The sequence below is a fragment of the Trachypithecus francoisi genome, unplaced genomic scaffold (assembly GCF_009764315.1).
Source record: "Trachypithecus francoisi isolate TF-2019V2 unplaced genomic scaffold, Tfra_2.0 Lachesis_group1, whole genome shotgun sequence".
In the NCBI taxonomy this organism is placed as follows: Eukaryota; Metazoa; Chordata; class Mammalia; order Primates; family Cercopithecidae; genus Trachypithecus; species Trachypithecus francoisi.
Window position 1 is genome coordinate 41,015,175 of NW_022681454.1, and position 24,360 is coordinate 41,039,534.

At 41.3% G+C, this 24,360-nt stretch overlaps 1 protein-coding gene and 1 non-coding gene across 3 annotated transcripts in view; one reads left to right on the forward strand and one right to left on the reverse strand.

Moving 5' to 3' along the window:
• APBB2 (amyloid beta precursor protein binding family B member 2) overlaps positions 1–24,360 on the reverse strand; it is a 423,550-nt gene that overhangs the window by 311,988 nt on the left and 87,202 nt on the right. The gene's annotated exons all lie outside the window — the stretch shown is intronic.
• On the forward strand, positions 1,837–1,943 carry LOC117086432. Its single transcript, XR_004438345.1, has one exon. It is a non-coding gene; the product is annotated as a U6 spliceosomal RNA (small nuclear RNA).

Below are 24,360 nucleotides of genomic sequence, written 5' to 3' on the forward strand. Positions count from 1 at the left end.
ATTAAAGTATCACTCACTGTGCACCTGCAGGTGAGGTGGAAAAGAAATGATCCTTGGAGGAGCCCCACCTCCAAAACACAACGAGGAAAGAACATTAGGAAAAGGCAATTAGAGGGCACATATTTGCAAGAAAGCACTCCCAAAGCACCCGACCTCTCTTCAGTGGAGTTCCAATGAATACCAAATTATATTCCCTGAGTTGTAGAAGATGTAGCCCCAGCTGGTGGGCATTTCACTCCCACTGCAAAGCCTGCAGCAATTCTAGGCACTTGCTTGGCCACAGGTTTCCGGGATACAGGCAGGGCCAAAAAGAAGGTGTCCAACTATCCCACGGCCTATGCAGGGCACTCCTGGTTATAGAAGGCCTGGCAATGCCCTGCACGCTCTGTGTTCTGCTCCCTTCCCGCTTCCAGGTAAGAGTTTCTCATTGCAGGATATGGGTTTTCATACTATGGTTCTGCCCACAATCCTATCTGATGTTTTTCCTTAAAGAAAAATTATGAAATTCTCTATGAAATTCCACCAAGGTTGGAACCTAGTGTTCAAAAAACCTCTAAATACAATGAAGTCAAAAATCACTTCCGTGGGTCTACACAGCATTATTAAGAAAGGGTTCCAGGCCGGGCGTGGTGGCTCACGCCTGTAATCCCAGCACTTTGGGAGGCCAAAGTGGGTGGATCATGAGGTCAGGAGTTCGAGACCAGCCTGATCAACATGGTGAAACCCCATCTCTACGAAAAATACAAAAACTAGCCCAGTGTGGTGGCGCGCACCTATAATCCCAGCTACTCAGGAGGCGATGGCAGGAGAATTGCTTGAATCTGGGAGGTGGAGGTTGCAGTGAGCCGAGACTGCACCATGGCACTCCAACCTGGGCAACAGAGTGAGACTCTGTCTCAAAAACAAAAAACAAAAAAAAAGAATGTGGTTTCATATCTGTGAAGTTTAGACACACTAGACATTCAGCTCAACAGAAAACAATGAGCCACTGTATCTCTATTGAATTCTGTGAGTCCAGGGCTGGGTTATTTAATTCAAAGCAAGCAAGCATATGCCGAGTTTAAATATGTGATTACCTGAAATTGCAAAACTAGTATCAAACTCACCAACCTGGTGAGAGAAAAAAAATCTGAATTTATTTGGACTTCCTTACGTTTACTTTGAAATTCAGTGTTGCTTCTATTTTTGAATTATTTTCATGTTAGATAGGGATATCTGAGTTGGGGGAAAGCTCCATATTCTTTTCAATGTTCCAAAGCCTAAAAATCTCAATATCATAGTTGGAATTTTAGATTTAAAGAGATGTAAGAGGCATAACAATGCAATACCCAATGATGTTATCTGCAAGCAGAGACAATTTGACTAAATTGTCACCCCTATTCAACATAGTATTGAAAGTTCTGGCCAGGGCAATCAGGCGAGAGAAAGAAATAAAGGGTATTCAAATAAAAAGAGAGGAAGTCAAATTGTTTGTTTACAGATGACGTGATTGTGCATTTAATACAATACACAGCCTTTTGCCTGGATTCTGGTTTAAAATTTTGTTAAAACACTAAAGACCCGGGAAATGAATTTAGAAAGTTTGACTATGGACTGATATTAAGTAATATTTGGGGACTATTGTTAATTTTGTTTTATAAAGAAGCTTCCTTATTGTTTGGAGATGCATGCTAAAGTATTGAGGGTTAAAATGTCATGATAGGCCAGGTGTGGTGGCTCACGCCTGTAATCCCAGTACTTTGGGAGGCAGAGGTGGGCGGATCTCCTGAGGTCAGGAGTTTGAGACCGGCCTGGCCAACATGGTGAACCCCGTCTCTACTAAAAATACAAAAATTAGTGCTTGCTTCGGCAACACATATACTACAATTGGAATGACACAGAGAAGATTAGCATGGCCCCTGTGCAAGGTTGAAATGCAAATTCGTGAAGCATTCCGTATCCTTCTGATGAACATCAATGCAAAAATCCTCAATAAAATACTGGCAAACCCAATCTGGCAGCACATCAAAAGGCTTATCCACCACGATCAAATTGGCTTCATCCCTGAGCAGCAAGGCTGGTTCAACATACACAAATCAATAAACATAATCCATCACATAAATAGAACCAATGACAAAAACCACAGGATTATCTCAATAGATGCAGAAAAGGCCTTAGATAAAATTCAACACCACTTCATGCTAAAAACTCAATAAACTACATATTGATGGAACGTGTTTCAAAATAGTAAGAGTTATTTATGACAAACCAACAGCCAATATCACACTGAATGGGTAAAAGCTGGAAGCATTCCCTTTGAAAACTGGCACAAGACAAGGATGCCCTCTTTCATCACTCCTATTCAACATAGTATTGAAAGTTCTGGCCAGGGCCATCAGGCAAGAAGGAGAAATAAAGGGTACTCAAATAAAAAGAGAGGAAGTCAAATTGTCTCTGTTTGCAGATGACATGATTGTGGATTTAGAAAACCCCATCGTGACAGGAGAATGGCGTGAACCCGGGAGGTAGAGCTTGCAGTGAGCCGAGATTGTGCTACTGCACTATAGCCTGGACAACAGAGCGAGACTCTGTCTCAAAATAAATAAATAAATAAATAAATAAGAAAACCCCATCGTCTCAGCCCAAAATCTCCTTAAGCTGATAAGCAACTTCAGTAAAGTCTCAGGACACAAAATCAATGTGCAAAAATCATAAGCATTCATTTACACCAACAACAGACAAGCAGAGAGCCAAATCATGAGTGAAATCCCATTCACAATTGCTACAAAGAGAATAAAATACCTAGAAATACAACTTACAAGGATGTGAAGGACGTCTTCAAGGAGAACTACAAACTACTGCTCAAGGAAATAAGAGAGGACACAAACAAATGGAAAAACGTTCCATTCTCATGGATAGGAAGAATCAATATTGTGAAAATGGCCATACTGCCCAAAGTAATTTATAGATTCAGTGCTATCCCCATCAAGCTACCACTGACTTTCTTCACAGAATTAGAAAATACTCCTTTAAATTTCATATGGAACCAAAAAAGAACCAGTATACCCAAGACAATACTAAGCAAAAAGAACAAAGCTGGAAGCATCATACTACCTGACTTCACACTATACTACAAGGCTACAGTAACCAAAACAGCATGGTACTGGTACCAAAACAGAGATATAGACTAATGGAACAGAACAGAGGCATCAGAAATAACACCACACATCTACAACCATCTGATCATTGACAAACTTGATGAAAACAAGCAATGGGGAAAGGATTCCCTATTTAATAAATGGTGTTGGGAAAACTGGCTAGCCACCACATGCAGAAAACTGAAACTGGAACCCTTCCTTACACTTTACATAAAAATTAACTCATGATGGATTACAGACTTAAACATAGACCTAAAATCATAAAAACCCTAGAAGAAAACCTAGGCAATAGCATTCAGGACATAGGCATGGGCAAGGACTTCATGACTAAAACACCAAAAGCAATGGCAACAAAAACCAAAATTGACAAATGGGATCTAATTAAAACTAAAGAGCTTCTGCACAGCAAGGGAAACTATCATCAGAGTGAACAGGCAACCTAGAGAATGAGAGAAAATTTTTGCAATCTATCCATCTGACAAAGGGCTAATATCCAAAATCTACAAGGAGCTTAAACAAATTTACATGAAAAGAACAAACAACCCCATTCAAAAGTGGGCAAAGGATATGAACAGACACTTCTCAAAAGAAGATATTTATGCAGCCAACAAAAATATGAAAAAATGCTCTTCATCACTGGTCATTAGAGATATGCAAATCAAAACCACAACGAGATACCATCTCATACCTGTTAGAATGGCAATCATTAAAAAGTCAGGAAACAACAGGTGCTGGAGAGGATGTGGAGAAATAGGAACACTTTTACACTGTTGGTGGGAGTGTAAATTAGTTCAACCATTGTGGAAGACAGTGTGGTGATTCCTTGAGGATCTAGAACCAGAAATACCATTTGACCCAGCAATCCCATTACTGAGTATATACCCAAAGGATTATAAATCATTCTACTATAAAGACACATGCACACGTATGTTTATTGCAGCACTGTTCACAATAGCAAAAACTTGGAACCAACCTAAATGTCCATCAGTGATAGACTGGATAAAGAAAATGTGCCACATGTACACCACGGAATACTATGCAGACATAAAAAAGGATGAGTTCATGTCCTTTGCAGGAACACAGATGAAGCTGGAAACCATCATTCTTAGCAAACTAACACAGGAAGAGAAAACCAAACACTGCATGTTATCACTCATGGGTGGGAGTTCAACACTGGGAAGACATGGACACAGGGAGGGGAAGATCACACACCGGGGCCTGTTGGTGGGTGGGGGGCCAGGGGAGGGACAGTGTCAGGAGAAATAACTAATGTAGATGACCGGATGATGAGTGCAGCAAGTCAGCACAGCAAGTGTATATCTATGTGGCAAACCTGCATGTTCTGCACATGTATCCCAGAACTTAAAGTATAATTTTAAAAAATACAAAAATGAGCTGGGCAAGGTGGTGGGTGCCTGTAATCCCTGCTACTCAGGAGGCTGAGGCAGGAGAATTGCTTGAACCTGGGAGGCGGAGGTTGCAGTGACCCCAGATCGTGTCATTGCTTTCCAACCTGGGCGACAAGAGCAAAGCTCTGTCTCAAAAAAATGAAGTCATGCTAGCTATAATTAATTTTTAATGATATGCCAAAAAATAATATGTTGATTTCTACACAGAAAGCAAATAAAGAATGTTAATAATTATAGAAATGAGAGAGGGGTTATATGGGTGTTCACTGTACTGTTCTTTTTTCTATACTTGAAAATTTTTGGAAAAGCTGAAATACATTATCGGTCAAAAGCATTTATGGCCTTATAGCTTTCTCGCTCTTGTCCTGCTGTCTTGCCAAATTAGATTATAGTCCACTTATATTGGGTGATTTTCTTTCCTACAAAAGACATTCTCACACGTTCCCACCTCTGTAGCTTTGTGAGATATAGTCTCTCAACCTGGTGTTTTATTCTCTCATCACTGTCCCTCAGGTAAGAACAGATCCATTCTTTAGGGTCCATCAAAGATGTTGCCTTCTCTAGGAAAGTTTTCCTAACCCCCACCCCAACTTGAGGCCATCCCCTCTTTTCTGACTCTCAGTGACACTCTGCAGCTCACATCACAGGTCTCACATTCTATCCTACATGGTCTCTAAGAAGACATTTACTGAGAGTTTCTCATGGGTGAGGCCAGAGTCTGGAAACTCATGTGTTCTTTCATTTAGTCCCTACCTCAATGAGGTAGAAATTATTATTATTTATTATTATTATTATTATTTTGAGATGGAGTCTCGCTCTGTCACCCAGGCTGGAGTGCAGTGGTGCAATCTCAGCTCACTGCAACCTCCACCTCCCAGGTTCAAGCAATTCTCCTGCCTCAGCCTCTCGAATAGCTGGGATTACAGGTGCCCACCACCATGCCCAGCTAATTTTTGTATTTTTAGTAGAGATGGGGTTTCACCATCTTGGCCAGGCTGGTTTTGAACTCCTGATCTTGTGATCCACCCACCTCAGCCTCCCAAAGTGCTGGGATTACAGGCGTGAAGCACCACGCCTGGCCTAGGAATTATTATTATCTTCTTTTCACAGGTGAGAAAACAGGTTGAGAGGCTGGGTGACTTGCCCAAGTCATAGGGTTGGTGGATGGTAGGGCCAGGGTTCAAACCGCTCCATCTGCTTCCAAATTCCTAAGTGCTAGTGAGGGTGTCAATGGCACCATGGCTTGATCCTTCCCTACTCTACTATACCAACTGAAGGGCAGGCAGAGCATCTTATTTCAACAACATCTGTGCAAAGTCACTATGTGTCAGGCATCTGCTCTACATGATGGGATAAAGTGGCAAATGAAAAAGGACGGTATTTGACTCAGGTCAAAACTAAGGAAATCTAGCTGAGGGCAGTGGCTCATGCCTGTGATCCCAGCACTTTGGGAAGCTAAGCAGGGGGAGAATCATGGGAGCCAAGACCAGCCTGGGCAATACAGAGAAACTATGTATCCACACACACACAAAAAAAATTAGCCAGGCATGGTGGGGCACACCTGTGGTCCCAGCTATTCAGGAGGCTGAGGCAGAAAGATCAGTTGAGCCCAGGATATCAAGTCTGCAGTGAGCCATGATTGTATCACTGCACGCCAGCCTGGGTGATGGAGCAAGATCATATCTTAAAAAAAAAAAAAAAAAAAAAACCCTAAGGAAATCTGATCTAATTAGTCACTAGTCGTAGATTTGAATGAGCTGACAAGGGGCCAGGCCTTGAAAGATCCTGAGGAACAGAGTCACTAGTCGTGGATTTGAATGAGTTCTGTGTCTTGACTTCAATTTGTAAGCCTCTGTTTTCCTCATCTATAAAATCGTGATGACATCTTTACCACCCATATCATAGTATTTGTATGAGGCTAAATTACAGCATGCAGCACAAACCATAAAATATCCGAATGCTGTTACTTGTCATTAATATTATCAAATGGCATCTATTAAATACACGTGTTTGTTATGCTTGCTAGCACATCTGTAGTTTTCCAGGAGTTTGATCTAAAAACAGTTACTGTCACTGATGGTGATTTATTAGGCCAGCTTCATATAGAAAGATTTTTATATGTGGTACTTTTTATATGTGCTGAATAAATCTGATAGGCTTTAGTTAATAAAAATGTATCAATATAGCTTCATTAATTATAACAAGCATACCATATTAATATACAAATAGAAAGGGGGGTGAGGGAGTATTGAGAGACCCTGTACTATCCACTCAGTTTTTCTGGAAATCTAAAAATGCTTTAAAAAAAATTGAGACTGCCTGGACGCGGAGGCTCACACCTGTAATCCTAGCACTTTGGGGGGCTGAAGCAGGTGAAATGCTTGAGCTCAGGAGTTCGAGACTGGCCTTGGCAATACAGCGAAACCCCATCTCTACAAAAATACAAAAATTAGACAGGCGTTGTAGTGCGCACCTGTGGCCTCAGCTACTCAGGAGGAGGGGGCAGGAAGATGGTTTGAGCCCTGGAGGTCCACGTTACGGCGAGCTGAGATCATGCCACTGCACTCCAGCCTGGGTGACAGAGTGAGGCCTATCTCAAAAATAACTGATTTTTTTTTTTTTTTTTTTAAGAGCACGAACATGAGGTCAGTTTTCTTGATTGGCTTATAAACTATCTCTTAAACTAATTCCAAAGAAGTGCAGTCCTGTTGTCTTTAACAAAGAAGGTGACACTGAAACGTGTGAATGGGGCCGACCGGGGGAATGAGTTTGAACTAGGATCTCTAGCTAAACGTGCGGCACATGTCTTTTTAAACTTAATCTCATGCATTTATATTCCTCCTTTTATACAACACTAACATGTTTCAGGCTCCAAGTTCTCCAGCTTAATTCACTACATTTTAATTAACATATCCAGGAAGGAATTTACCACACCTCCTACTCCTCTAAGTCAAGTAAAGTCAGTCCCAGAAAGGCTCTAGGAAGTTCCATTAAAAAAAAAAAAAAAAAAAAAAGGTGGCAATTTTTTTTTTTGCTTAAAAACTGCAGTCCCAATTTCCAAGTTCTATAGACAATCTTAAACCCAGAACTTCAAAAGCGTCTGTCTGTACATTAACATACTCCACCATACTATACCCGATTCCTGTCTAAAGAAGGGAGCTCAGCCTTTCACATACCCTGTCCAGAGACCCCTCTCCACTGTAACAAGACACTCACACTGCATTTGTGAGATCAGCACATATAAAATGTCTACCACATATAAAAACCTTCCTATGTGGAGCTGGCCTAAGAAATCACCGTCAGTGGCACCAACTGAGTTTTTTAGATCAAACTCCTGGAAAACTACACATGTGATAACAAGCATCACAAATACATAAATATTTAACAGATGCCATTTGATAATATTTATGACAATAGTAAGTAACAGCATGTGCTGCATGCTGTAATTTAGCTTCATACAAACACTGTGATATGGGTGGTAAAGATGTCATCACCATTTTATAGATGAGGAAAACGGAGGCTTACGAATTGAAGTCAAGACACAGAACTCATTCAAATCCACGACTAGTGACTCTGTTCCTCGGGATTCTTCAAGTCCTGGCTCCAAGCCAGCTGTGTTTCTACTCTCTCCAGACAGAAAGACAGGACCTCTCTCTTTTAAGAATTTTCCACAGTCCTCCTGTTTTTCTCCTTCTCTGCAGACCACATATCTGTTCATGCCTCCAATCTCCTGAGCAGAATTATATAAACCAACTCGGGCCTAGGACCTGGCTCACTCACTCAGGTCCCACTGTGTTAACAAAGTGCCTTGCATGCAGTGGAGGCTCCTCACCCCCCAAAGCCCCACAACCACATGACTGATCCCATGCTGCAAAACTGATCCATGAGCAAAAGCCAAGAGACAGAAACAGACCTTGTTCCAGTGCTTCAAAACTAATGGGAAATTCAAGGTGACTTATTTTCTTTGACCTTAAAATAATGTTGAAGTTTTACAACATGGCTGATAATCATAAATGGAAAAGGGAGTTTTCTTTTCCCCTGGGGCCCTCAGCCAGCCCTCCAATTTAGGGTCAAGATTGTTCAAAAATGTACCACAATTTAGGGTCAAGATTGTTCAGAAATGTACCACAATACTTGATTTTTGAGCAGATTCCAGAAAAAGTAGGGGAGAAAAATGAGTTTTACCATCTGTACAGCTTGGGCTGCTTTCACAGGCACTGCGCTCTTGCAAAATAAGGCCTAAAATTGACTTCTGCATATTTCTCTTTGCCAAGTTGACCATTTTGTTATTAGAACCTTTGATTCTCAGAACCTAAATCAAATGGGAAGTCAAATATTTTTAAAAGATCAAATTATTTAAAAACTTCAACTCTGCCTCAGTACAAAATATAAAGCTCCTGGCTTTTACACAGATAGTGACTAATTCAGGTATTAAACTTCTTGTACCTGAAAGAAAATGGAAGGCTTCCAAAGTACGGGATATCACAGAAGGTGCTGAACTGAATGGTACTTCTGTGTCTTCACAGTTTTAACATGCTCAATGGTGGAAAATGAAAACTGTTTGAAGTGGCTAAAATTCAATGCTTGCTTTGTTTTTAACCAGAATAACCAAAACTGAATATAGTTCCCCAAGATTTTTAATGTCCTGCTTACTGTATTTTTCCTTCTGCGGCCAATTAGAAATGATACTTTAAAAAAATAAAATGTTTACCTGTAGCATCAGTAACACATGTGCTTTGAATTTTTATCAGGAATGGAAAATAGGATGTGTTGAGCTATCCACATCTTCCTTCTCTTTTCTTTTTTCTTTTTTTTTTTGAGACGGAGTCTTGCTTTGTCGCCAAGGCTGGAGTGCAGTGGCACAATCTCGGCTCATCGCAAGCTCCACCTCCCGGGTTCACGCCATTCTCCTGCCTCAGCCTCCTGAGTAGCTGGGACTTACAGGCACCCGCCACAACACCCGGCTAATTTTTTGTATTTTTAGTAGAGAGGGGGTTTTACCATGTTAGCCAGGATGGTCTCGATCTCCTGACCTCGTGATCCACCCGCCTCGGCCTCCCAAAGTGCTGGGATTACATGCACATCTTCCTTCTCTTGTATATATTATAGCATCAAACACTACAGAAATAATGAGAAATGTCTTCAAATTTCACAGCTAATAAATAGTTCCTCTGTCTTGGTCAGAAAAGCAATGGCAGAATACCAGAGGGTACCTGGGAGCATGTGTATTCACATGCTCATGCGTACACATCTGTGGGGAGGCTGGGGGTGGGAGTGAGGGAAAGCGACAGAGTTGGGATGCAGCTAAGACTCCTGAGGTGTCCCCTAGGATGGAAATCCTCCACCTGCCCTCTACTCTGCCACCATGTTGTGTGTTCTGGGAAGCTGACCCATTTGACAACAGGCTATCTTGCCCACTGGCTCCCATTTTGGTTCAGCCAATGGGGGGCTCCTACGGGAGACAAGAAGAAAACAGGAGAATGGCTCCTTTCCCGCCAGGTCCCCTGGGTCCTGTCAGGTGGCCCTCTATATAGGGTCCCCTGGAAACTGCTTCCTCCCTCGCCCCTCAGACCTAGGAGTGGGAGGAGCTTGGCTATTACTATCCCCAGGATGCAGCCACTTCTTTGTGGCTCCTATATACCCTGTCCCCAATTTTTTTTATGGCAACATTTTTAATATATGGTTTCCTTTTTGGGGTGTGTGTGTGTGTGGTGTGTGTGTGTCTGAGACAGGGTCTCACTCTGTCACCAAAGCTGGAGTGCAACGGCCCCATCTTGGCTCACTGTAGCCTTGACTTCCCGAGCTCAAGCAATCCCTGACCTCAGCCTCCTAAGCAGTGGAACTAAAGGGCACACCACCAGGCTTGGCTAATTTTGTTTATTTTTTCTACAGATGGGGGTCTTATCAAGTTGCCCAGACTGGTCTCAAACTCCTGGGCTGAAGCAATCCTCCTGCCTTGGCCTCCCAAAGTACTAGGATTACAAGCGTGAGCCACCACACCTGCTTGTTTTTAATATATGTTAATCAACAAGTACAATGACACTTGAGGACAGTACAAGTATCTTCACTGTTCTGACTGGGGTCTATACAATAGTTTTCCTCCACATTAGAAGCTGACTCAATTTTTTTGAAAATAATTAAGTTTTTGTATAATTTAATGAAACAATTTGGTCTCCCTATCTTCTTCCCCTCTGTTCTTCAATCCATTCTAAATAACATAAGCAGATTAATTGTCCTGAAGAACCCAGGTAGGAGCGGCATTTCCCTCCACACTAGAGTCTACAGTCTTCCCATTACCTACCATATGCCACCTGTTTTCTTATAGGATCTGGACTGATATGGATACCTGAAGCTTTGAACACTCCCCTAAGAAGATACTGGCCTATTGTTTTGATCCTACTTTTATGACACTGTTAAAGCTAACTGTTGTGGCTGGTGAACTGAAAGGGTTTTTGTTTCTTTTACCACAAAATGCCATTATCTGCAATAAACCACAAGGTAGAAGATATATCTTGTAATTTCAGCGATTTTTTAAAAATTACCAGATCAAGTCAGTTCTTTGCTCAAAGCCTTCTTGTCTCTCCCAGAATTAAAAATGTTTTTAGTCCTTATTCTGCCCTGCCATGCCATGCCCTCTGTATCCTGTGCCTCGCCCCACCCATATTTTTCTGTCTTCACCTCTGCCCTGACCTCCAGGAGAGCATTCCCATTCTTCAAACATGCCACACTGGCTCCACCTGGGGCCTATGCCCTGCAGTTCTCTCCACCTGGAATGCCGAGCCTCCTGAGTCTTCACGTCACGAATTCCTGCTCACCTGATTCTTGCGGCCAAAAGCCTGGGCCCAGCACCACAGCAGCCCTCTCTTGCCCCAGCTCTCTCTCCCCCTCCCTTTGTCTTTTATTCCTTGTGCTTCTTCCCCCCGTTTATATTTGTTTGCTTACGATCCATCTCCTCCCATGAGAATGTAGGGTCCCCAAGGAAGGACTTTGTTAGGATCACTATTCATTGCCACTGCCTGGAACAGTGGCAAGCAGACAGCCGACACTCACTAAGTATTTGTTGAATAAACGAATGATTCGGTCGGTTAGAGAGGGAAAAAAAAGAATAGCTGGTCCACTTTCTTAATGGTTGTGGCTCAATTTCCAGTGACCAAGGAGATGCTCAGTGGTTATCTTTTGCAGATTACATTGAAAGGATTCTGTTTCCATTAAAAGATGGGTTTATGGAATAACCTGCCATCCAACATGAGGATATTCCACCCTGCATATCAAAACCAGCACACTGCACAGTAAACAATAAAAAATATGATCAAATGTAAATTCAGAGGCTGAGTGTGGTGGCTCACGCCTGTAATCCCAGCACTTTGGGAGGCCAAGGTGGGTGGATCACTTGAGATCAGGAGTTTGTGACCAGACTGGTCAACATGGTGAAACCCCATCTCTACTGAAAATACAAAACTTAGCTGGGTGTGGTGGCGTGCGCCTGCAGGACCAGCTATTCAGGAGGCTGAGGCAGGAGAATTGCTTGAAGTCAGAAGGCAAAGGTTGCAGTGAGCCGAGATGGCGCCACTGCACTCCAGCCTGGGCGACAGCAAGACTCTGTCTCACAAAAAAAAAAAAAAAAAAAAGTAAATTTAAACAACTGCTTAAACTAGCAGGGAAGAGCAGAGATATCTGTAATGGACCAGAGAGTAAATAACTGAACACTGTGTGGACTAGAGTCTCTGTGACAATACTCAACTCTGCTGCTGTACCATGAAAGTTGCTTTTCATGGCCATCCAGAAAGCTGTGCTGCCTCAGCAGGAAGAAGCTGGCCCACAGAGCTTTGATACACAGTGTGGAATATCCTCATACATGGATGAGCCAGCTGTGTTCCAATAAAACTTTATTATAAACACTGAAATACAAATTTCATATAATTTTCAGGTGTCACAAAATTCTTCCTCTTCTTTTGACTTTTCTTCAAGCATTTATTTTATTTTATTTTATTTTATTTTATTTTATTTATTTTTTGAGACGAAGTCTCGCTCTGTCACTCAGGCTGGAGTGCAGCGGCGCCATCTCGGCTCACTGCAAGTTCCGCCTCCCGCGTTCACCCCATTCTCCTGCCTCAGCCTCCAGAGTAGCTGGGACTACAGGTGCCCGCCACCACGCCCGGCTAACTTTTTGTATTTTTAGTAGAGACAGTGTTTCACCATGTTAGCCAGGATGGTCTCAATCTCCCAACCTCATGATCCTCCTGCCTCAGCCTCCCAAAGTGGTGGGATTACAGGCGTGAGCCACTGCGCCCGGCCTCTTCAAGCATTTAAAAATGTAAAAACCATTCTAGGCTCATGGGCCATATAAAAAAAACAGGTGGAAAGCTGGATTTGGCCAAGCTGTTTGCTGATCTCTGGTTTAAATCATTTCTCAAGCTGGCTATTTTTGTCTTGATAAAATACATTCTACTCCATGAATCTGTTGGATATTCTACAGCTAATTAAACATGGAATAAATGCATTTGTTATAATTGGCTGGAAAAATGTGTTTATTTGGGTAAATAAACATCACTAGTTCACTCTTCTAAGACTACCTTTCCACCCAGATTTTGGTCATCTTCTCACACAAGCTCTGCTAGCATCTCTTTCCTCACCTAAGTACCTTCAATCTGCCATCCTAGCGAAGAAATTCCATCGTACTCTTTCTTCCTTTTCAGAAACGGGAATGACAATGAAACTTTGGGATAGGGAGAAAAGGGTGGCTTCCCAGGCTTTGGGGCAAGGCAAATTCCAGGATAATGTTTTATGACTAAGGGTACAAAGTGTTGCCTACACTATCCTTTCAAGTACTTGCAAACACACCCTGTTGTGTGGGCCCTGGAATGAAAACTATTTTGATTGCAGGTGCTGCTGGAATTCAGGGTCATCTGTCCCCACAAGCTATAAAATTTGCTGAGAAAGCCAGGTTGCATGATGGCATAGCCAAAAGCATGTTATTTCATAACTTAAAGCAGAAGATTTTAAATTTCACTCAATTACAATAGTCTCATTCCTCTTACATAATAGCAATATGTGAAGATATGGAATTTGAAGAAGCACTTTTCATGGTATTACTCAGAAGAGTTGGTCACACATAATGAAGAGGTGTGATTAACATCAAATACATCTATGTGGCCCTAGATACACAGTAGAGAATGAGAGTACTTCACTTTAGGTCTCCAAGTATTTTAAATATTCTGAGGTTGGGTGTCCCAGCAACCCAATCAAGAAGGAATTCAAGAAGATAGTTCTCAACATTTATGCCTCTCATTTTCTTCAAACCTAGGATACATGGAACAAAACCAAAATTTACTATAACCTAATTAATCACAGACACCACTTGCCCTACCCATTTTGAAAACAGATCTATTGGAATGTGAAATGAAAATTTTTTAAGTTCTTTGGAAGACCTCTAAGTGCTCTGCTGTTTGAAAAATTTCCAAGTAAATCAAATTCAAATAAATAGGCCAGAGGAAGTCAATGGCTTTCCAACTCCTACTGTAAGTAACACACACCCTACACATTTACTGTGAAAATGAGGGATTAAATTAAGCTTCACTTAAATTCCAAGCTGCCGGAGACACTCTCTTGAGAAAGCAGCCTTGGCTTGAAACCCTGGCATCTCATGCACGTGGTCCAATTCACACCAAAGACAGCCGTCCACAAAGCTGTCCTGCCTCAGCAAGAATCTCATCTAGTCAGCTGAGCTTGGGACTGTCCATATAAATGAAACCTGAGGCCTCCAATCACAGAAGGTTGTAAGATAAGCGCCTCAGCTTCATCTCACACCTTTAATTGGAGTTTCGGAAGGAAATAAAAATGCTGACAAAGTATGCAGCTTCCAACAAAAATGATCAGAAAGGCCAGGCACAGTGGTTCACGCCTGTAATCCCAGCACAGTGGGAGGCAGAGACCAGGGGAATGCTTGAATCCAGGAGTTCAAGACCAGCCTGGGCAATATAGTGAGATCCTGTCTCTACAAAAAATAAATATAAAAAAAAAATTAGCCGGGCATGGTGGTGCATGCCTGTGGTCCCAGCTACTTGGGAGGCTGAAGCAGGAGGATCACTTGAGACCAGGAAGACAAGGCTACAGTAAGCTGTGTTCACAATTCTGCACTCCAGTCTAGGTAACAGAGCAAGACTCTGTCAATAAATAAATAAATGAATAAACAAGAGAAGAAAATGATGAGAAAAGAATGACTAAGGAACAACAGACAACAGCAGTTACCTGGAGGTCCTCTGAGCATTCAAACAGAAACATCCATCTTGGGACACCCAGGGCACTACTGAGTCTCCCTCTTCCTGACTTCCAGGGAGACTGTGATGCTGAAATAGCCTGGGCTTCCTGCTTGTAATAGTTTGACAGGGCTGCCATAACAAAGTACCATGACTGGGTGGCTTAAACAATAGAAAGTTATTTTCTCACATTTCTGGAGGCTAGAAATCTGAAATCAAGGTGTCAGCAGCACTGGTTTCTTCTGAGGCCTCTCTCCTTGGCTTGTAGACAGCCGTCTTCTCCCTATGTCTTCACAACATCCTCCCACTGAACACGTCTGTGCCGAATTTCTTCTTATAAGGCACCAGTCAGACTGCACTAGGACCCTCCTTAATAACTCCTAAATTTATCTTAACTACCTCTTTAAAGACTCTGTCTCCAAATACACTCACATTTCAACACATGAATTTTGGGGAGACACAATTCAGTCCATAACACTGTTGGAATCACTAACATGGCAAGGTTCTATTTCTGTTTATTCTTACCAGTGCCATGAGGCTAGACTCAGTAAACTCACAATTCAATACTCACTAAAAATTAGCTACCTTTCTAATAGAATGAAAGGATATTACATTCTACAATGTCCCAATGACACCCTGATTTTGATTACAAAAAAAAAAGCAACGTATCTTTTTCATGTCTTTATGAAATACTTTATAAAGACACACACCAAATCCAACCATAATGAAAAGTCTTTTGGGGAAACCCAAAGATTTCTAAGCACCAGTTGCCAGTCCACATTTTATAAGCATTTGTACTGCGACAAAAATACAACACAAGGAAAAAAAATAAAAGCATTCACTTGATATTCTACATTCACAGAAGGCAACTGCAAAAGAAATTTCATTCTCACTCATTTCACATGTGCCTTTTCATGTAGCCGTTCACTTCTTTGCATGAAAGGTCACCTACTGCTGTGTTAATCTAGACTACCTGCTTCCAACATCAAACTGGGTTCAATAAATAATAACACTATCAGAGATTAAGATTTCTATTCAAACCAGATATGTGCTACAGAGGGGAGAAAATATTCAAAAACCATGCATCTGACAAAGATCTAATATTCAGAATCTATAAGGAACTTAAACAATTCAATAAGCAAAAAAATAACTCCATTAAAAAGTGGGCAAAAGGCTGGGCACGATGGCTCATGCCTGTAATCCCAGCAGTTTGGGAGGCTGAGGCGGGTGGATTACCTGAGGTCAGGAGTTCAAGACCAGTCTGGCCAACTTGATGCAACCCCATTTCTACCAACAATATAATAATTAGCTGGGTGTGGGCACCTGTAATCCCAGCTACTCGGGGGGCTGAAGCATGAGAATTGCTTGAACCCAGGAGGCGGAGATTGCAGTAAGCCAAGATTGCACCACTGCACTCCAGCCTGGGCAACAGAGTGAGACTCCATCTCAGAAAAGAAAAAAAAAAAGTGAGCAAAAGACATGAGGAGACACTTCTCAAAACAAGACATACAAGCAACCAACAAACATATGAAAAAATGTTCAACATCACTAATCATCAGAGAAATGCAATTCAAAACCACAATGATACTGTCTTATACCAGCCAGAATGGTTATTATTAAAACGTCAAAAAACAACAGATGCTGGTGAGGCTTTGGAGCAAAGGAACACTTCTACGCTGGTGATGGGAATGTAAATTAGTTCAGCCACTGTGGAAAGCAGTTTGGAGACTTCTCAAAGAACTCAGGACTACCATTCAACCCAGCAATCCCATCACTGGGTATATATCCAAAGCAAGTATGTGACCAGGAATATTATCACTAAAGGGTAACATTTTAAAATTTCTAAAAAATCTAACTGATCACCAAAGCCCTGTAAAAGAATATCTAAAATAATATCATTTTAATCACTTTAATCTCATTTTAAGCCTTCTAATAACTTATGACTCCAGTTTTGTCCTCTAAATTCAACTATGTTATTCATTCATTTCACAAACACTGGCTGAGATTATACTCTGTACCAAGCAGTGTTCTAGGGGCTGGATATACAGCACTGAACAAACCAAACCCATGCCCTCATGGAAGTGACATTCTGGTAAGATACACACATCACTTCCCCTACTGTCCTACAAACACATTTCCCCTTCCAACCTTCCTGGTTGGGGCACCTGTATCTCCAGCCTCCTGGCTTCCCAAATACAAAACTAACGAGCTATTATATATTTTTAATTTTCCTTCACAACCCTCCTGGGATATCTGATTGGCATTTCCAGCCCCCTTGCATCCTCTACCTGCCTTTCCTACTACAGACAACACTGTCACCATTTATCTACCCCTAAGTCCCAGTGACGAGCCAGAAGACTCTACTTCCTACTCCCTCCATTACACACTGTGTCTTTGACCAAATCCTGTTAATCCTAACCCAGAGTCCCTCCCCCGTCTCTCCTGGCCTCTCCATTCCCACCACCACAATCTTGGCCACTTTTCTTCTCACTTAATACCACAGCCTCTCTCTAGAAGATGAAACCCATAAAGTAGGAAGAGCAATCTACTCACCTTTGAATCCCGAGCACCTAGCACTGTTCTTGGCACACAACAGGAACTCAATAAATTTGGGAAGTCGAGACTCCTGTGCAGGGTATTCAAGTCCCCTCTCAACTGGCCCCACTTTCCATTTACTTGCCTCGTCTTCAGTCACTCTCCACCACCAACACCCTCCTGACTGCACAGATGGCACATTCCTGCCCCCACGTCCCCTCTCACACTGCTCCCTCTCCCTGAAACGTCATCACCTCTCCCCTACCTGTGTGCCTTGGGCAGTCCAAATCAACAGTCTAGACCTGGCTTAAAATGGAAGAATTACTTGCTTTTCTACTTGTGTTTGCACAGAAGTTTGGACACGTTGTATTAGATCAATAGGCTTTGTTCTCCTGCTGTTGTGCCCCACTGAACCATGTGCTCTGGGGCAGGGTTTGTGTCTTTGCTTTGTTTGTTTTTAATTCTCAGTGTCTGACATGTGGTATATCTTAAGTGCCTCTTGAAAGCCACTTATTCATTCCTTCAACAAATATTTATCAAGTACCCAGTCCCCACCAGACACTATTCTAGGTGACAGGGATGTATCAGTGAACAAAAACAAAAATCCCTGCCTTTTCGAATTTATATATATATATATTTCTATAAATTCCTCTTGGCATTTATATTCCAGTGAGAAGAGAGAGACAATAACTTAAAACGTAAGTAAAGTATGCAGGTACGTTAGAAGGGGCTAAGATCTACAGGGAAAAAAATTAAAAGGTTAAGAGGGACTTGGGGAGGAGTGACAGGAAGGTTTGCAATTTTTAAAACATCGATCAGGGTAGGTTTCACCGAGAGAGTAACATTTAAGCAAAGAATTAAATGAGAGAGGACATTATCCAGGAAGATAACTGGGGAAGAGAATATAAGAAGAACCAGCCAATGCAATGGCCCTGAGGCAGAAATCCACCCACTGTGTTAAAAGTTAAGGAGGCTGTGATGGGGCTGCCATTCCAACATCAATCCTGCTGTAGCTGTACGATGAAAAGAAAGGAGAGAACTGAGGATGAGGAGGAAAATTTCTAGAATTTCACGGTTATCTAGGAATGAGGAGAAGGGTCTAGGCTGCAGCTTGGTCATCATCAATGAAAAGAAAGGAATATGGACATGTTTCCAAGGTCCATTCCACCAGAAAACCGTGCTGACTCGACCTTCAGCGTAGAGCCTTTGCTGACCCTTACCCAAGCCCCCATTCATCTGGCCTGGATTATTCCAGTGACCTCCTTGCTGCTTGCCCTAATTCTATCCTTGCCCTCTACACTCTATTCTCAACAGAGGAATCCTGTTAAAACTCAAGTCACACCACAGCACTTCTGCTATCAAAACTTGCATTGACTCTTCTCTGCCCTCACAGTGAAACATGAAGTCCTTATGATCTGCCTAGAGGGCCCCAGAGGGTGACCCCTTCCTTTCCTCTCTAATTCCATCTCATATTGTCCCCATAGCTAACTCTCCTCCAGCTCTGTGAGGAACTCTTCAGAGCACAGACCTGCTGTGAGGCCTTCTACTGAGGCCAGTCTCCTTGAGTGCCTACGGATGCCCCAAGACCACGCCCTCCCCACTTCTGCTCCCCATCCGCACACACGTGTAAGTCCCAGCTCCTCGGGAGGCTGAAGCAGGGGAATCACTTGAACTCGGGAGGTGGAGGTTCGACTGCTCCACACCATAAGGGCCCAACTAGACTGTACGTCACCAAAGAACAAGCACCATCCCTTATACTTCTCAGGCCCCAATGTACTGACAAGGAACATCATAGCAAAACATGCAAGAGTACAATGTTTTGATTTTTTTAATGTGTTTCCAACACATTAAAAGTATAGGGCACTCACAAAGCTCTACATTTCTGCCTTCTCTTGATGTATCAGCAGATCATGAGACAATGGAGCCTCATTCCTGAACAGCAGAAGTAGGAAGCTGAGTAGTAGCTGGGCCCTTTTTCTCCACTCTGTGCCCAAGTTCACTGGTTTACTCTCTGTTGGGTCCCCTCTGTCTTGCTGGCATTTGAGTTGGCTATCCTTATATTACGTATTGATTACCTTGAATTTTTAAATTATCAGATTCTTTTGGGAAGTGAGTATGTACTGAAAATAATATCAGTTTTTCCTCATTTATGATACCAACTGACAATGGTAGTGTTTTAGACTTTCTATATTATAAATTATCAATTACAGACAAACACATAACATATACATACATATATATGTATTTTAGAAACTGTCCCCTTAATCTCCCTCATAGATTAAAATTCCTATACTATGGTTTACATACCTTGAAATATAGGGGTTATGATTCCTGGCATGATGAAGTTTAAGGTCAGATATCAGTATAGAAGTTACAAAGAGAAGAAGATACAGCAAAAAATTAGCATTACTCAGTTGGATGAGGTATTTAACAAACCATTTTAGGAAAATATGTTTCTAAAATTCTTACAAAATTAGAAAAATAATACGGTTTACTGATTTTTAAAAATAAAATTTCGGCCGGGTTCAGTGTATCATGTCTATAATCCTAGGACTTTGGGAGGCCAAGGTGGGTGCATCACCTGAGGTCAGGAGTTCAAGACCAGCCTGGGCAACATGGCGAAACCCTGTCTCTACCAAAACTACAAAAATTAGCCAGGCATCGTGGCACACACCTGTAGTCTCCGCTACTCGGAAGGCTGAGGCAGGAGAATCACTTGAACCCGGGAGGCGGACATTGCAATGAGTCGAGATTGCGCCACTGCACTCCACCCTGGGCGACAGAGCAAGACTCGGTCTCAAAAATAAATAAATAAATAAATAATAATAAAACTTTAAGTATTCCATATTGAAATGTGGATAAAGGTCAGCACAATGCCTTTCTTCTCCAGACTACCATCATCTACATTCTAAAGAAAAATTTCCATCTTTGTATCTGTTATTACATTTCAGCATTCAAACTAAGACCAAAGGAGGTAAATCACACCACAGAAAAATGAACACGACACTTTCCAGACAAGCCTATCAAGAGTTGAAGAGTTAAGCAGCTATTGCTACCAGAAGAGTTTAGAGGAGTTATCTCCTTTGACCTGTGACCTTTGTCTAAAGGTTTTAATTAAGAGAAAAGCAAAATCTGGACACAGAAGTCAAAAGATATTTAAAAAGTCACACTGGCTTTATCTGTGCATCAGTCATTACTTCAAGTCCAAACAGGCAGGCCTTTCTTAGGAAACAGCTTTCCTGATTAGCAATCAGATTCTGGAGGCTTCCATGGCCACCTCCAGCCCTGCAGTCTGAAAAGCAAATATAATTCAGTCCAAAGCTCCTTTGAAAGCAAACAAACTAAGCATAAAGGTACACCTTCAAACACAATTCAGCAAGATTGAATTCATTGTCCTTCAAATTACATTTAGGAAATATCTTTTTCCTTTCTACTTTTCAACTCCATGTTTTAATTAATAAGCTTTCCTGAGAACATTTGCTATCTATATGCTTTACCATTCTTCCCACAAAAATTGCTTACTTCCTCTGAACTCCCAGAGGACAAGAAAAACTGACAAATGAACCTTAGAACAAAAATTGCAGTATTTTAAAAAAACATTTAGAAAGGTTTTATAAAATACATTAAAACTAAAGCAAAATGATACATAATCATACTGCTCAGCTATCCCGATTTTTTTTTAAAGGAAAGAAAAATAACTGAACACAGTTAGAAAATTCAAATAATACAGAAAAAGAAGAAAAAGAAAAGTTTTCCAGTTTATTAACAGTTGTACTGCACATCTTCTTTAGGGAAAAAATGCATACACCAGCATATATGCCTTTTTAAAAAAATCAGACAAAAGGAAATGGTAATCCCATGATTCCACAAGATATTTTTTTCATTTTTTATATATATGTATACGTGTGTGTATGTGTGTATATATATATCTTATCAATCTTTCCAAAGGAGCACATATACAGAACTACTTCATTCTTTACAAACATGCTACAATATATCATGTAAAGATCTTGGCATAGTTTTAAGTGAACATATTTATGAAATTGCTGGTGATTTTAAGTTCTGAAATACATCACCAAATTGCTTTTGAATTGTGTCTATTTCAGAAGATAACTTAATCTCAAACAGAAATCCCTTTCTTGCATGTGTTGAAGTATCACAACTGACCTGCTGTGCCTCAAACTGCATCCCAGAACTGCTAGACAATCAACCCCTAGCAGACCAAGTCAAGCTCTTCTAGACAACACAGACTTCGTGAATCAAACCAGAAATGTCTATACAAAGCTGGAGGTTGGCAATCAGCTTTGGAAAGGGTTCTGTATAGCTTAACCTTTCTGTTTGTTAGTTTCTGTACTTTGTGTCTAAGAGGCAGACACAGTGACAGGAAAAGGCAGAAAGGGATTAACATCTACTAGGTATTTAACTAAGAATGCTACCAGGTGAGAATACTAGGAAAGAAAGAGATTGACCAGAGTCTTAAACCATCATAGAGGTAAACACGTCAGTCCCTCTCTCCCCACTGAAAAATTCTAGACAGCTCCCAAACAAGGAGTACAGAATAAGGGGGAGGGGAGGCCAGGAATGTCCAAGGCTTATCTTCTTCCTTCCTTCTCTAAGCAGCTGCTTAGGAGTATTTGATTCCCCCAGCCACCAAAATACCTCTCAGTAATTCACAGCAAGTTCATGGAGTAGATGGCTGGGCCACATACCTAGCTATAAAACCTAGGATACACTTTCCTTTTTTCTTTTTTTTTAGAGACAGTGTTGCTCTATCACCCAGGTTGGAATACAGTGGCTCCATCACTGCTCACTATAACCTTGACCTCCTGGGCGCAAGTGGTCCTCCCACCTCAGCCTCTTGAGTAGCTAGGTTTATAGGCGTGTGCCACCATGCCTGGCTAATTTTTTTTTAAGTTAATTTATATTTTGTAGAGATAGGTTCTACTATGCTGTCCAGGCTGGTCTGGAACTCCTGCCTCAGCCCCTCAAAGGGCTGGGATTACAGGTGTGAGCCACGGTGTCCAGCCAGGACAAACTTTTTAGGGCCGGGCACAGTGGCTCACACCTGTAATCCCAGCACTTTGGGAGGCCGAGGCAGAAGGATCACAAGGTCAGGAGATTGAGACCATCCTGGCTAACACGTGAAATCCCATCTCTACTAAAAATACAAAAAAAAATTAGCCAGGCATGGTGGGTGCCTGTAGTCCAACCCCTCCCCCCGCAAAAAAAAAAAAGAAAGACAGCGAGAGAGAGCGAGAGGGAGGGAGGGAGGGAGGGAGGGAGGAAGGAAGGAAGGAAGGAAGGAGAAAGACAGAGAGAGAGAGAGAAAGAAAGAAAGAGAGAGAGAAAGAGAGAGAAAGAAAGAAAAGAAAGAAAGAAGAAAGAAAGAAAGAAAGAAAGAAAGAAAGAAAGAAAGAAAGAAAGAAAGAAAGAAAGAGAGAGAGAGAGGAGGGAGGGAGGGAGGGAGAAAGAGAGAGAGAAAATGTATAAAGAGAGATACATATAGAGAGAGTTTGCCCTGGGTAAACCACTCCATAGGCAGTGCTTTGATTTATACGAGTGTATCATGGAGTTTCAGAACATCTGGATTCAAATTTAAATTAGTGGGTATAAGACTTGAACAAAAATAATTTGATCTCTCCAATCCTGAGCTTCTCTAAAACTGGGTAACACTGTCTCTCTCAAAGAACTGTTGTGAGGATCAAATGAAGTCTGCCCCTGAATTGACCCACTCCCATAAGATAATGAGAAAGTGCTTAGTACTTGGCAAACCGCACATGCAACCTCTCCCCAGAAGGGCTTGCATTATGGCTGTTACCCTCAATAACACTTCATTCCATTCCCTCCAGCAAACTACCACAGCTGCCTTCCTTACAGGATACTGCTAACAAGTTCACTTGGAATTTAACTGATTTGCACTGAAGTAATACAAATTCAACATTCCTTATCACTCATATGTTAATGACTGCTCAAGACCAGTGGTCATTTTCAATCCTATTTTAGAATAACCAAGGATCTAAAGTCCTGGTTGGAACTCCAGACTTCTTATTTCCAAGAGAATTGATTCCTCAAGTCACTAATTACTGTCTTACTTTCCATAGGCTCTGTGACATTTTAACCAGACACCAGAAAAAAAGCCACAGTAGTAACAAACTCTCTATATCCTTGAGCTCCAAAAAAAAAAAAAAAAAAAAAAAAAAAATCACTCTTATAAACCCAAGCACAGCATGGTTACTATGATCCTAAAACCTGTCCTCAAAGGGCCTCAGACACATAATGATTACATTCAAAACTATGTTCTTTCATCCTTAAAGACAGTACACTAGTAAACTGCACAGAAAGACTTTTTAATGCAAGCCAGACCAATGTTGATATTTGTCTTTTATAAATTATTACATGCTTTTTCATAGACACTATCCAAACCAGTAGACTATTTTTGTTTATGAATGAAGCCAAGGATCAATTATCAATGCTTATTTGAGGAGATAATAATCAATTTGGAAATTTCAGAAATTTTGAATAGTTATTGTGTCGTGCGTATAGATCTTATTTGGACAATATAATCAAATTAAATATTTTATGCGTCACAGATCAGTATGCAACTGAGAAAGTACTGTTGGTTCTTGTATCAGTAATTACATTAAAATAAATGACTGTATGTCACTCACACATGGTATCTTTGAAAGCTTTTAAAGGAAACTTATACTTCACAGATTATTCAACATAGAAAAAGATAAGTAAAATATCAAAAGATATATTATTCCAAACTCTGTTAATGTATTTATCATAAACATCCTCATTATAGATGTATACAAAATTATGGCTGTACTAAAAGAAGCAAGTTCCAGGCACTCTTTTCTTTTTGAGACGGGATCTGGGTCTTGCTATGTTCCCATGCTGGTCTCAAGCTCCTGGGCTCAAGCAATTCTCTTGCCTCAGTCTCCTGAAAAGCTGGAACTACATGTATGTGCCACCACACCCAGTTCCCTGACACTCTCTTCATTCTGGTGTTGATTCAGTGAA